Below are 13,108 nucleotides of genomic sequence, written 5' to 3' on the forward strand. Positions count from 1 at the left end.
ACAGCTCAAGTCTTGGCATACATTTACCAGAATCTATTATTCATATCATTCAGTATCAGGGAGAGATCTCAGGCCACCTGTCTATCTGACAAATTCACCCTTTTGTGAGCTTTCTGTTCATAGCAAATTATGTTCACATTGATGAATTGAGTTTTTATGAGCATTACTAACTAACATTCTCACAGAAGGCCAGGGGCAATAGACTGAAAGTGTTTCTGGTCCACAAGTAAATGTTAAAAAGAAAAAAACCTGCCAGTATTTAAAGACAATTTGCCATGGAGGGATACTTGGAATATTTGGCAATGCCTTAATATTTATACATGCAAGACTATCCACAAATTAATGCAAAGAATATTTTTATTTCAAATAAAACCATAGGAAAAATTATTTTGTGTTATCCTCTGTGACAGTAAAATACTTCTTCTTTTTCCTGTGTATTAACAGGTAGCCAATGACCAGTGCAGAACTTAGTATGACAGAAATATGCCTGTTTGTGAGGCATCTAATAATCTGTTACACAAAAACTTCTTTTCGCCACTCCACCTTAATACAGCTATAAAGTATTAGTTGAAATAACGGAAACTAGAACATGAGTTATGAAGGAAGGTGAATGAGGAAGAAGGATCTTCAGGAGAAAATTAAAGGTGAAAATCCCCCATGAGGTCCATGGGTCAAAGCCAAGGACTTCAGTAGAAATAGTGAGTTATCTGACCCTCAGTGTGGAGATAAGCTCTCTCTGGATGAATCCATTGTTCAGTGAGGGGTTGATGGCAGCTGTGCGCCATATTAAGATCTGAGTCTAAATCTCCATATAACAGGTGATTTGACCACAAGGTAGTGTTTTTCCTAAGTGCAGCACTCTTCTACATCCTGCCATCCTAAATCTGTTTTAAATGAAGTCTATATCAGGCACAGAAACCACTGAGAATGAATAACTGGTGTGTAAAGCTACTGCAAACCAAAAGCCATTAGAGAAATGGATGGACCTACCTATAGGTGTAGCCAGTCACGTATATATCTGCTATGATAAAGATCACGAAACAAACATGAACAATCACGAGGGCAATCACTGGAAAATATGTTTTCCAAGAAACCTACAAACTGTGGTGACATTCAGATCTACAGGAAACCAATGCTAGTAGCCACATGTCTTAACATCCAAAGATTAGTTTTTCAATATGAAGACTACCAAATATGTAGTAAAAATTATTTTAAGCACCCCCTTAAAAATTAACACCTCACAGAGGAGCCTAATAGATATCATCATGGATGAGGAAGCCACACATGACATTTCCCCATTGCAAACATGGCATAATCTTTCCATATTTTAATGCCTGTGACTGCATAGTGAAGTCTATGGTTCATTATCACAAGAATGGTGCATGTCCCCAAGGAGTGAGAGAACACAGAATTAGCGTTGCTGATTCTGTTATCGTTCTTTACTTCAGCAGAATACAGGGTTCAGAACCTACAGTTTGATGAAGCAACATTATAGGTTTGTATAGAATATATGCCCCTCCCACAGCCAGATCTATCATACTCAAATTTGTGGAACAGGAAAAAGAGGACATGTAATGTGACTTGCTTGCCTGTTTATGCTCAGAGATCTGCAGGCAACAGGAAGTTCTTCTGACAGATCTTCTTAAGAGTTAAGTTTGTATCCACAAAGATAAATGTTTGTATCCACAAAGATAATGCTAAATGTTATAGATTGTATCAAGCTTACATTTTGAATTTGGTCTTTTGGGAGTTCTTTAGTTAGGAATGTTTGGATTGTAATCTTATGTTTCATTCACATAGTCAAGCAATTTATAGATCATCATTTTGTTCACTCATCACTTCTGGGATAGCAGAAAGCCTTTTAAAGTTGGCCATGAATGGCAGAGCATTGTTCTTTTTATTTTTTTTTTTAAACCCATGTGATAGGTATCTTCAAGAGTGTCAAACAAATTTGTAGAACTGGTGATTAGTTGCCCAAAGAGCATAATGTATGCATTATTAATTATAGAAGGTAAGTTTGGCTAATTGTCATTTCTATACAGTAGCACTGCACTAAGATACATTTTAACAATCTATAAATAATTGATATTTTTTTCTTTCATCTTCCTTCCTAGTTTGCATAAAACTAATGACTTGGTAAATGTTACTCGCTTCATCATATTCCACTGTTCCTATGAAAATTAAACTAACACTGTAACCTTAGCAAATAAGGAGATTTTCTTTTTAATATAGGTTAAAAAGAGAGGAAATATAACACTTGTAACAAAAATCTGATTCTGTGAAATCCAAATGAGAACCATAAATAATATAAAAAGTCAGCAATAAGTGTAGTACCTTAACAAATAGATTTTGACTTTTAAAACAGATCCAAAAATTCAGAAAAGTTGTGATTTTATTTTATTCCTCAAGTCTTCAAAATGGTCAGCAGTGTTATTTGTTCAGCTTTAAACAGGATACGACTACAACACACACACAAAAAAGAGATAGATCAAGGAAGGTTTCCTTGTGAAGTGGTAATATTTTCAATACTTATGAACTAACTGCATGCATAATCCCATAAATCTGGTTAGCCGAGGACTCAAAAATCTTCTTAAATGAGGTGTTTTGGTATAGTTTCTGGCTTCTTTGTTAATATGATTAGAGCACCTTGCTGGTTCCTTGAAATGAAGGATTTGCTACAATCAAAATACAGTATTCTTCTGACTTCTCTGTTATTTTTACAAATCCACAATCTGTCAGAGTACTATGTTACTGCACTGGGGCTTACTCTCCAATTTTCAATGCAACTGAATACATTCCCAGTTATTGATGGTACCGTGATTTTACATTCATTTGTTCTGAAATATGTTGTCTAAAAAATAAATTGAAAAGATCTACAAACTAAGTATTGTCTCCAATTTCCATATGTTGTTGTTAAACCTACACAGATACTTACATATGCTTCATTATGATAAAAAAACAGGTTGTAAGGACTGCTTCTGTGACCTTTTTTCTCATTTTAACCCTACTGATATGTCACCCATGGCAACCTTAAACCGATTTTAATAGAGTCTATCCTATTATTCATTTAAATTGAGGTGCAAGAGCACTTAGACCAGAGAAATTTGCATTCAGCAAATGGGGATTTGATGAGCAAAAATGATAAGATATATGTTGTATAACATGCCCTATTTTGCCAGCAAATAAACAGCTCTTGAAATTGATAAACTTCAGAATATTTTATCCTCAAATGTTTACACATAAATGATTAAAATGCATTAGCAATTCTGCTTTTGAAAAAAACATATTGGGGAAACAACACAGTTGTGTTGCTTAAATTTGTAATTAACAAATTTATTACTAATTCTGTTCAGTTCTTTAATATGCTGCATTCCTGAAGAAGAACATTAATACACAATGGCAGAAAGAAGCTAATTTTAAGACTTTGGAGAAATGAATGTCTTTTAATGCTGTGTGTTTCTCTTATCTACATGCCACATTATTGTAATAAGTACATTCAGGAATAATTTCTTTTCAAATATTTTTACAAATCTTGCTCTTATTTGCATGCAAGTAAGTTGTCAGCTTAAATCTTTGAAATGCAAAATATATCTCATTTCTATATTTCATCAAGGAGCCTTTCATGTTTAATAAATTACAACTTAGATCCTCCAAGACTTTGTTTTTCATTAACTAAAAGCAAAAGGATACATTTAAAATCTTAATCACAACCTGCAAGGGTATTTGCATGTTGCTGATATTTGTCTTGATGGGACTTTTAATATTTGCAAACTAATCAGGATAGCAAGGTTATACCAATAATTTCTGCAGACAATAAAAGTTTCTGTGTTTTAGTCTTTATTATAACAGAGTGTGCAACTTGGATAAAACTTTAAATGTCTTAATCCTCATGCGATGTAACAATCCATATGGATTTCTTTCCTAAAGAGTATGTCTATAAGAAAGGGCACCATTTCAGAAGTCCTGTAAAAGACGTTCAGAAGATTTTTGCATATGGATTCAGTCTCTAGAAATTATTACTGTTTGATTATGTGTTGGGCAGAGTCATTAACAAGACAGAGCAAGTAAAGTAAAACCCCTCCATCCCTTGATACTGAATAAAGACTTGTATCCAGTAGGAATAGATGAGCATCTGTCTCATGTATGATTTGACCCTCAGTTTAGCCTGGAATTTTACGAAACATCCTAGTTTATCTTGCAAAAGGTCTATTGCTGGTCTTTCTGTAATAAGGTGGGTCATCTCATCTTATCAGAGACAGAAATCCTGACAGCTGGCACCATTTCCTGATCCTGGTAGTCTCTGGGGACAACAGCAGTATGGTGTTACAGAAAAGGCAAACTTTTGCTGAACTTGCTGCTCCAAGACCCTCAGTTAATCTTTTTTTCTGTGGAGTTGAAGATGAAAAAAAAGCTAAAACAGTTCAAAATATGCAACTAATGTCGTGTAGTTAAACTGATGTAACATGCATGTTGTTTTGCAAGCTAACAGGTTAAATATGGCTTTGCTTTAAGATTCCTATCAAATTTTGTTTTTATAGAGAAATCTCTGAAAGCAGAAGGGGTTGAGGGAGGGTGAGGTAAAAAGAAATAAATCATTTAGTCTCAGGAACAGTAATCCTTGTTGAGGATTTTGGCTGATTGATATAAATAACATCGTCCCCGCCATCTGTCCGAAGAGGGACCTTTCCAGTTAGTGTTAAGCTGCAACGGCAGAATAATTAATGAATGGTGTCCTTTGTGCTGGTAATAAAGACAAGACAAATTATGTTATAATCCAACTGCTGCTCATTTGTCATAGCCAAATAAAATGTCAAATAAAAGTGAGGGGGGCACGGTGTTTGTTTAATGGACTGCAAGCTACCTGTTCGTATTGTTGACAGACAACTACAGTGTAAATTCTGTATGTGGAAGGCAATGAAGTGCTGTGAATCTAATTCAGCATTTCTTTTTTTTTTCTTTTTTCCTTTTCTTGGGGGGTGGGGGGCAGGGGACTGGCAGGGAGAGGAGGGAATGGTTACCAGGCTAACATTAACACACGTTTTAATTAGATAGCTATAATACCACTTTCCCCTTTGAGGAATGTTGGTTTAGATTACAGGGTGCAACGGAAATTACAGAAAATAATAACTTCAAAACAGCCCCAGTACTGCAAATCTGTAAGAATTTGGTAGCATTCTCATCTTACATTTTCAGGACAGATACATTCATCCAGTTGCTAGGAAAACCAAATAATGAAAACATAGCTGGGATTTAGTAAGTTCCAGTGGGAATTACCTATGATAGAGGGCAGGGCTGCACTTCCTCAGAACATGCTCCTGCTGTAAAAATTCACAAACCTGGCATTCATACAGGCATCTGTCGCTTGCTCTAATGCCAGTTCATAGTATACATACAAACATCTGCTTCCATGCACAAAGGGATACAGAACGCTTGACAGGTCTGTGTTAGCAGGGTTCGCAATGCCAGTTCTTTATGCAAAAACCCTAATGCTTCCCGTCAAGCCATTAGAAGTGATACAATCAGCCCAGGCCCCATTAAGCCATCAGTGTCCACCTGTGATAAAGATGGCCATTTGTTTTCTTAAAGCCCACTTAATGTCTGCTTAACTCAATTTGTCAGGAAATGTAGAACAATTTCCTCACAGCCTGAAATTTGGTAGTGGTTCAAAGTCAAAAGGCCAGGTCTAGTCTTATTCAAATGATATAATGAACAGTCTTCAAATCTAAATCTCCCTTGGGGAGATACTGTTTACTGTTGTTGGATTTTTAAAAATAATTTGGATGGGGAAAAGAATCAAATGTGCATATTTCTTTTGTTCCTAAAAATCTTGAAACTTCTAATCCCCAAATATGGCCAGTATTAGCACATATGAGGTATCTCCCTTCTTAACCTTCTGCAGAATTAGGAGACATCAGACCAAAGGTCATAGTGCAGCAAAATGTTATGGGAATGCGTATTTGAAAAAATATTTTCAGTGCATATTAAACAGATTTTTAAAATAATCACAACTTTACATTTTAATCAAGTAAAAAATATTTGCTTTTATCATGTATGGATCCAATCCTAAAGTCCTCCCTTAGGACCCAGACCTGTTCCCACAGAAGGCCGTGGTAATATCCTGTTAACATCAGCAAGTGCAGATTCTTCATTTCTGCTTGTTTCAATGGGAGTTTTGCCCAAGTAAGAATGGATAATATCTTAAGAAAGACTTCAGGATTTGGCCCCATGTTTCCAGCTGTTTTGTAAAGATTCCTGGTAACCATCTTAATTTCCAGGCAAGGAGAACGGGGGTGAGGGAGTGGGGGGGGGGGGGGAAATGTGTCTCATCTCATCCCAAATAGATTCCTCAGAATCCTTATTATTTTTTCTTCTTTTTTAACCCACTTCTATTATTCACATTTATACCACCCACACAACTCTGGGAAGACTAGAATGCCAATCAAAGTCATTCCTTAACACAGGCTTGGGGAGGGGTCACTCTTCTGAGCAAACAGAAAGCTCTCTGTGGCTAACTGTGCTGCCTTGTCGTGCTCTTTCCCCTTCCAAAGAGAATAAGATGCTCGTGAGCTGTAGCTCACGAAAGCTCATGCTCAAATAAATTGGTTAGTCTCTAAGGTGCCACAAGTACTCCTTTTCTTTTTGCGAATACAGACTAACACGGCTGTTACTCTGAAACCTGTCATTATGCAAGGTTATCTATGTGGCAGTCCAGAGCACTCCTGCTAAAACATCAACCTGGCCCACAAAGAAATATTCTAAATGCAACATTTGTAAAGTAAATAGGGATTTCTGGTTTCAAAAACATCAATAATTCTTTCATGGGAGAGTCTGTTTATGGATACACAGAGAATTGAAAAATAAAATTTGGACCATGGAAAAATTGCATTATGATTTGGAGCCTTTTAAACAATGTTTTTAATTTTGGAGATCATTTTTAAAAGGATAAGTAGCTATTTTTGCATCTCTGGAAGGAAGTATAGGTTAAGTATTGTAGCACAGACTCTCTGTTGGCTATAATTGCTGTTAGGGAGGTATGTGACGGCCACGAGTTGTGCATTTGCAGAGAAAATATCACACCATCCAGATGCTCAAGTCTGCTCTTTCTGTACAGAAAACCATGCACGAGGCTGAAACCGAATATGAAATCTATCAGAAAAGAGCTCCGCAAATTTTTTTCATATTTAAATGGAAACTAGTCATGAAGCACAATCGTCTCTACTGGGATCAGACTTTAACTGTTATTATTAAAGTCCTAAGTCTAATTAACCCTTAAAACTGACTAACAAAGAGCATCTCTCTTTTATAATGCCCAGCTGATTGTATGTACTCTGAACATACAGTACCTACGTCAGATGCTGCTTTGTTATAATTAGAGCAGCAAATTTTTTCTTCCGTTTAGTATTTGCTGTTACATATTGCATGTAATGTATGGCACTGTTAAGGGGGAAAAAATTGGAGTCAAAGTGACTGGAAAGTTAGGTCTGGTCTGTAGCACTGTGAGATTGTTGACATCTGCCGAGGTTGGAGAGCTCAGTAAGCAGGAAATGGGGTGTCACTCTGAGTGGTAGTTTACCATTATCCTGGCATCCTAATGAAGTGTCTGCAGTGCACAGAGCTTCTGGATGGCATCTTAACGCACGGCTAAGCAAAAGCACTTCTCTCCTTGTCACTGTCATCCATCTGCCTGCACCCTACTGTAGCCAATGGGATGGAACCATGCTACAATGTGCTATAAGCCATTTAGAGTTGCACATTGCATAATCAGTCCCATCAAATATGTAAAAAATGACTATTATTGGTTATTTCCCTCAAACTCTGGCACCTGGAGTTTGATACATTAAAGTTTAAGTTTTGTAAGTGCTGTTTTTCCCCATTAATTCCACATATATTTTTGTTAAATGGGATTGAGTTGCAAACTCATTGTCTTAAGTCTTGCTAATGGATTGCAAGAGTTGTATGAATATTCATTGAAAACTCCACTCTGTATCACATTTGGTGAATTCATCAATTGGATATATAAAAAGGTTTCTTGTAATGTTCATTTTTTGCAACATCTATTTCTGAGGCATGAATAAAAAGTAACCAGTTTGTGGTCTGAATTGATTTATTCTCCTTGTACCAAGTATTAGTTAGTTTGCACATTCTTATGGATTTTTTTAAATGCTGTAGTATTTTACAGTGTATATATGCAATAAGGTTTGCATTGTCTATAGCAGATGATTAAGATTGAGACGTTAATGTTACACAAGATGAAATATCCTTGTTTTTCAAATTATATGAGGAATCCGATTTTTTAAAAAAAAATCTAACTTCACATTTTTTTTAACCACAATGGTCTTTGTTCTGAATACTGAAATCGACTGATGGCAGTTGGGGAGGTGGGCACTCAGCACCACTGAAAAATGAAGCCCAATGTGCATTTTGTTTTAAGTAAATTCTCATATCCTGATAATACAGAGGTAGTTGATAGGATTTGGGGTTAAGTTAAGCACTTGTACTATGGGAGAGCTTCTAAAATGGGCAAGGGCAGGACAAACTGGCCAGATCGGGTATTTTATTTACATAAACAAGAAAGCATAACATAATTTAGTTTCATCAGGAATTTTTCACAGACATTAAAACTATAGCAAACATAACAGCAGGGATGCTTGCACAGCAACACAGTGGGGAAGCTTGCAGAGCGTCTGCCCACACTATGGCTGGCAGTAGCCAGCACCATAAGTCTCACAATTTCATTAGCACTCAAAAATCCACCTAACCTACTCAGTTCTGATTAAACAAAAAACAAAAACAAAACCTGGCAGTTGAATCAATTGTGTGAATTGTTGGATGTAGTCTCTGGTTACGGAATTTGCTGTAGGAATAGTGTGTGACATTTTGAACACAGCATAAAGTTTCTCAAAAAAATGGTGAGCAGCGCAATATAAAAAGCGAGGAGGGAAACACGCTTTTTAAAAAAAATCTTAGTGTTGATGACAGCTCAATAGTGCAATATTTTATGCAGAATCATATAGCGCCTTTTCCCCAACCACACAACACAGTTCGGTTCAACAGGACAAAAAGAAGAGATGATGGCTTGAAATAAAATTAAGCATTAATGTGAGCCATAAATGCCAGTTTAACGTTAAACATGAACAAGTAACTGAAGCTGCTGGTAAAGGGAAATGGGTACTGTAGTAAAACTACACAAAGTAAGTCAGGCATGAATAATGCAGCAGGTCTGAGGAGGGTCAAAGGTCAGACTCCAGTACCTTGCAAAATAATGAATGCATGTCAGGTTAGAGACATACATCCCTTCCTAGAAAATGTGAGTTATTGGAGATAAACCTTGGACTTCCTGTTCTAAAACAAAGTGGTTTGTTGTAAATAGCTATGTCCATTTAAAATTAATGATTAAAAGAAAGATTCAATGGGATTTGTTTAAGTATTCTTTATGGACATAAAAGCTAAAGGTTACTTTCTTTGTTCATTTTCACCCAGCCACAGTTAATGTTACAGGCACATCATGTTTTCTTCCATGTTCAAATGTTTATCCAGAGCTCATTTTCAAAAGAGCCTATATAATATTAAATGCTTTGTAGCTTGTTTAATGCATTCTTCATTTAAATATAAACAAGAGCATCTCTACAGTCTTGCTTTCTTAAAGAGAACCTTATTTTTAAATACAGGAATGCAATTTCTAAATATATGTACTAGCAACATAAAAGTACCTTCTGCAATTCACATGAAATTATCTTAATTTGCTAAAATTGTTACATTCTCCTTCCATATTTATCCTAAAATAAAAAGGGGGGAGGGCCTAAATGTTCTCCCTGTTTATTATGTGTGTGTGTGTGTAATTTTTGGTTGTTTTTATTCCTATTGAAACAGTTTAGAGAAAAGAAAACAGAACTTTCCAGAACTTACTGATAATCTTTTAACAGGGATTTTTGTTGATTTTTGCAATTACAAGTTGTACCTTTGTGCTAGTTTAACTTAAAAAAATTAGTCTATTTCATATTCTGGACTTAGCCTTAGAGTTTCAAAAAAAGAAGTGTCAGATCTACAAAATGTCTTCTCTTTCTTTGTACTGTAAATTACTGGGCTTCATTAGGCAACAGATAGTTTGGTGATACCTCTCGGATGACTATTTACACAAATCTTCAGGTAGGATTTCCCTCCCCCTTCTTTTTAGTTTGATGAAGAGGCACCCATGAAAAAGATCTTCCCAATTAGGAAAATGAAGGGAGAAAATGTTCAGTGGCTTTAAAGTGGAACGCAAGGATTTCAGGCAGAGAAGAAAATGCATAGGTATTTCAAAATCAAACATAAGGACTTACATCCGATCTACTCTTAAATATTGCATTGACAAGGTCAAGAGCAGAGACAAGTCTGGCCGCTAAGATAGAAGCAGGAACAAGGTTTTTAAAAAAGTAGACAGTTTATCAACTTCAGTTTATAAAGTTGGAGAAAATTGTCTTTAACACATCCAAAAAAAATCAAGCGTATGTAGCATTTAAAAAAACAACATCAAGCATTTTAATGAAAAAGTACCCAGTGTTTTCATGGAACTATAAAAGGTAGAGAGAGTAAGCATTGTGGCAAAAATTCTGGGCTCAGCAGCTTTGTGTGGGAAATGGTGAAATGTGACTGTGATTTATAATGAGAAAAGGTATCTACAACATACAATTTTCTACCTAGCTGCAAATAATAATTCATAGTGATGTCCCTTCCAGATAAAATACCTTTGCTATGTAGGACCCATGTGGTAAAATGATCATGATAAATGTCAGACCAGTGCAGGTAACGGCTTTACAAACCATTAAGATTAGCTGGCTCTTTTTTTCGATGATAACAGTAACCATGCTGTGAGTCTATGTGGTAATAATATCTCAGTACTGATAAATGCCAGAGCCAGGCAGAGGTGTTTATCATTCCCTGTTCAGAAATGCTGACTAAAGTTACCACATGTTGCCTGTTTTTCCTCTTTTACAATAGGCTAACAATTAACGAATAGGCTGATTCATAAAATAATTTTATGCACCATTTCTTCTAGGATTTCTGTGCTTTAGAAATTGGTTAACTGTCTCTCATCCTATTTTCTCCTGGCCATGTCTTTGGTTATGCACTTTAAAAAGGAGGCAGAGTCTGCCTTTAAAAAAGAACTGTCCATACTTTCCATTTTCTAAAGGGATTGGGTATTAGAATATTACTGTGCATTTATGTAATGCTAAAAGTTTCATGGATTATATCCGTGTAAGAATCACTTCCCTGATCTCTGAAATGCAGTCACTTCTGGAATAGAGGGTGACACCCAGGTAGATATCTATGCAAATCAACCTGGGGGTGTGGGACGGGAAAACATCTCCATAGATGCCTATAATAAATCCTTCCTGTACTGCATTTCCCCTGAAGTATTGAGCACTCAACAATAAGCAAGCATCAGGTGCTTTGAGTTGTGGTGTTGACCTTCTTTCATAACTCTGTTTTTTAAAAATCCTAGGCTAGATTCACATCTGAGCTGAGTGGGTGCATCTGTGCTTAAGGCCAGTGAACGCTTTCTGGAAAACAGAATGGAAACTACCGTTGAGTGATATCAGTTGAAAAGTATACCTGCTATAATTTTATACAATTTTGGATAGCATCTTCAATTCAATTCTCACAGGACAGGGTGTCCACATGACAAAAATAACCACTACTTTTGGCAGCCTCAACAGAGAGGCCAAGGACTGACTGAGCATTGATACTGAACTACCTTCTCCACTGTACAGTTGGGTCCCTTGATATCATGGTCAAAATACAGTGATAGGGCTGTGCATAGAAACCTCTGTCTGTTGTCATCCATGCCTATGTCTGTTCTGTGGATAACTTCGTTCTCCAGGGTTGTCAGTCTCGCTACTTTCCCTGAAACTATATTCACATGAAAGATTTTGAAAAGAAAAAATAATCTCTACGTTGATTATTCAGAGGTCTAGTCTTTTCTCAAAATACTTTGAGCTTCCTAGGAAGAGATTGCACAATTAAACTCAATGTAAATGATGGATCTGTGGTGCTATAAATTTGCTTCTTAGATTATAAAATCTTCAGGGTAGAAACTGTGTATTCGTATGGTTTATGCAGCACCTAACACAAAGAGGGCTCAACTTTGACTGGAGAATCTGGATGCTAGACCAATATAAATATTAAATACTAAAATATACTCAGAATTATAGATGATAGTTAAGCTATAGATGATCAGATCAGAAAAGAATTCTCAGGTTATCTAGAACATGCAGCTTACAAGATGTTTTCTCTATATCAGGCCTATTGTCACCTTATCTAATCTGCTCCTAAATGAAACCACAGTTGTACGTCTTTGTTTTAGTTGCAACATCTCATGCAAATAAATGCAAATATCACAAGCATAAGCCATATGCAAAACGTTTGTCCTTGAAACCATGAATCACACTAAACTACAATGCTTATCCCGACCAAGACAGCAGTAACATTCTTAGTCCCATATTCTTTTGTTACTGATTGTATATTGGTAATGGTAATTGTTTCCTACTAAAAGGCAGTTAAAAATGATGGTACCAATACAACCAATTCTAGAAGATAGCTAAAAAAATTGAATTGTGTGTAGCCAACTGCTGATCACTAGAAAGCATGAGCTAAATCATAATATTAAATTAATATCCATAAGTGTGTGGATCAAAAGCATGATATAGAGAGATTAGCGGTAAAGAAAGGGAACCAATCTGGTCATTGGAGGAGTGCACAGGAAAAAAAAGACAGTAAAGATTACATGGTTACTCAGTTTAAGGAGGTGTCCAATGCAGATCCTGATGCACTGGTGGAATGTAGTTCCAGAATAGGAAACTCTACTTTATAAGAAGGCTACTTACTATTCACAAGTAGGCCAGCCGTGGAATATTTGCATTTGTACAAATCCAAATGGCCTATTAAAATAAATGCATAGAATACAAAGTCAGTTCTCTGATGAGAAAATGTTTCCTGATCCATTAGAAAGATTTTTCAATCCCTTGTAAGCTATTGTGTAGGCTCTCCATCAGTATCACATGGGGTAAGACATTCTAAGATAGCTGCACTTGTAACCACGTTAACAGTGTCCTCTAGTTTAAGCTCTCGT

The 13,108-nt window shown here is 36.2% G+C and overlaps 1 protein-coding gene across 5 annotated transcripts in view; it reads left to right on the forward strand.

Annotated features, from left to right (window-relative positions):
* The window catches only part of ARHGAP15 (Rho GTPase activating protein 15), a 456,797-nt gene that overhangs the window by 409,242 nt on the left and 34,447 nt on the right, over window positions 1–13,108 (forward strand). The window lies entirely within an intron of this gene.

Source organism: Lepidochelys kempii, chromosome 11 (assembly GCF_965140265.1).
Source record: "Lepidochelys kempii isolate rLepKem1 chromosome 11, rLepKem1.hap2, whole genome shotgun sequence".
Classification (NCBI taxonomy): Eukaryota; Metazoa; Chordata; order Testudines; family Cheloniidae; genus Lepidochelys; species Lepidochelys kempii.